Source organism: Anopheles marshallii (assembly GCF_943734725.1).
Source record: "Anopheles marshallii chromosome X unlocalized genomic scaffold, idAnoMarsDA_429_01 X_unloc_166, whole genome shotgun sequence".
Classification (NCBI taxonomy): Eukaryota; Metazoa; Arthropoda; class Insecta; order Diptera; family Culicidae; genus Anopheles; species Anopheles marshallii.
This window is the reverse complement of record NW_026525742.1, coordinates 22,501-25,239: the sequence shown is the minus strand read 5'-3', so window position 1 is coordinate 25,239 and position 2,739 is coordinate 22,501.

Below are 2,739 nucleotides of genomic sequence, written 5' to 3'. Positions count from 1 at the left end.
AATTTTTTTCTCTTGGCCAGTCGACCCTTTCGTCCATGTCGGTGTGTTCTGCAGTAGGGTGCTCCATACAAATTTTGCTTATGTGGAATTTTTCAGTGTAAAATAAGGTTTCTCCAATCGATCGCGGGTTTCACTTTTCATCATTTGCTAGGTCTAACTATGATGTTTTGAGTGGTCCCGCAAAAATTTTTTCTCTTGGCCAGTCGACCCTTTCGTCCATGTCGGTGTGCTCTGCAGTAGGGTGCTCCATACAAATTTTGCTTATGTGGAATTTTTCAGTGTAAAATAAGGTTTCTCCAATCGATCGCGGGTTTCACTTTTCATCATTTGCTAGGTCTAACTATGATGTTTTGAGTGGTCCCGCAAAAATTTTTTCTTGGACCGGGCCTTCCTTCCCGGCCCTGTCGGTGTGCTCTGCAGTAGGGTGCTCCATACATATTTTCCTTATGTGGAATTTTTCAGTGTAAAATAAGGTTTCTCCAATCGATCGCGGGTTTCACTTTTCATCATTTGCTAGGTCTAACTATGATGTTTTGAGTGGTCCCGCAAAAATTTTTTCTCTTGGCCAGTCGACCCTTTCGTCCATGTCGGTGTGCTCTGCAGTAGGGTGCTCCATACAAATTTTGCTTATGTGGAATTTTTCAGTGTAAAATAAGGTTTCTCCAATCGATCGCGGGTTTCACTTTTCATCATTTGCTAGGTCTAACTATGATGTTTTGAGTGGTCCCGCAAAAATTTTTTCTTGGACCGGGCCTTCCTTCCCGGCCCTGTCGGTGTGCTCTGCAGTAGGGTGCTCCATACAAATTTTCCTTATGTGGAATTTTTCAGTGTAAAATAAGGTTTCTCCAATCGATCGCGGGTTTCACTTTTCATCATTTGCTAGGTCTAACTATGATGTTTTGAGTGGTCCCGCAAAAATTTTTTCTTGGACCGGGCCTTCCTTCCCGGCCCTGTCGGTGTGCTCTGCAGTAGGGTGCTCCATACAAATTTTCCTTATGTGGAATTTTTCAGTGTAAAATAAGGTTTCTCCAATCGATCGCGGGTTTCACTTTTCATCATTTGCTAGGTCTAACTATGATGTTTTGAGTGGTCCCGCAAAAATTTTTTCTTGGACCGGGCCTTCCTTCCCGGCCCTGTCGGTGTGCTCTGCAGTAGGGTGCTCCATACAAATTTTCCTTATGTGGAATTTTTCAGTGTAAAATAAGGTTTCTCCAATCGATCGCGGGTTTCACTTTTCATCATTTGCTAGGTCTAACTATGATGTTTTGAGTGGTCCCGCAAAAATTTTTTCTCTTGGCCAGTCGACCCTTTCGTCCATGTCGGTGTGCTCTGCAGTAGGGTGCTCCATACAAATTTTGCTTATGTGGAATTTTTCAGTGTAAAATAAGGTTTCTCCAATCGATCGCGGGTTTCACTTTTCATCATTTGCTAGGTCTAACTATGATGTTTTGAGTGGTCCCGCAAAAATTTTTTCTTGGACCGGGCCTTCCTTCCCGGCCCTGTCGGTGTGCTCTGCAGTAGGGTGCTCCATACAAATTTTCCTTATGTGGAATTTTTCAGTGTAAAATAAGGTTTCTCCAATCGATCGCGGGTTTCACTTTTCATCATTTGCTAGGTCTAACTATGATGTTTTGAGTGGTCCCGCAAAAATTTTTTCTTGGACCGGGCCTTCCTTCCCGGCCCTGTCGGTGTGCTCTGCAGTAGGGTGCTCCATACAAATTTTCCTTATGTGGAATTTTTCAGTGTAAAATAAGGTTTCTCCAATCGATCGCGGGTTTCACTTTTCATCATTTGCTAGGTCTAACTATGATGTTTTGAGTGTCCCGCAAAAATTTTTTCTTGGACCGGGCCTTCCTTCCCGGCCCTGTCGGTGTGCTCTGCAGTAGGGTGCTCCATACAAATTTTCCTTATGTGGAATTTTTCAGTGTAAAATAAGGTTTCTCCAATCGATCGCGGGTTTCACTTTTCATCATTTGCTAGGTCTAACTATGATGTTTTGAGTGGTCCCGCAAAAATTTTTTCTTGGACCGGGCCTTCCTTCCCGGCCCTGTCGGTGTGCTCTGCAGTAGGGTGCTCCATACAAATTTTCCTTATGTGGAATTTTTCAGTGTAAAATAAGGTTTCTCCAATCGATCGCGGGTTTCACTTTTCATCATTTGCTAGGTCTAACTATGATGTTTTGAGTGGTCCCGCAAAAATTTTTTCTTGGACCGGGCCTTCCTTCCCGGCCCTGTCGGTGTGCTCTGCAGTAGGGTGCTCCATACAAATTTTCCTTATGTGGAATTTTTCAGTGTAAAATAAGGTTTCTCCAATCGATCGCGGGTTTCACTTTTCATCATTTGCTAGGTCTAACTATGATGTTTTGAGTGGTCCCGCAAAAATTTTTTCTTGGACCGGGCCTTCCTTCCCGGCCCTGTCGGTGTGCTCTGCAGTAGGTGCTCCATACAAATTTTCCTTATGTGGAATTTTTCAGTGTAAAATAAGGTTTCTCCAATCGATCGCGGGTTTCACTTTTCATCATTTGCTAGGTCTAACTATGATGTTTTGAGTGGTCCCGCAAAAATTTTTTCTTGGACCGGGCCTTCCTTCCCGGCCCTGTCGGTGTGCTCTGCAGTAGGGTGCTCCATACAAATTTTCCTTATGTGGAATTTTTCAGTGTAAAATAAGGTTTCTCCAATCGATCGCGGGTTTCACTTTTCATCATTTGCTAGGTCTAACTATGATGTTTTGAGTGGTCCC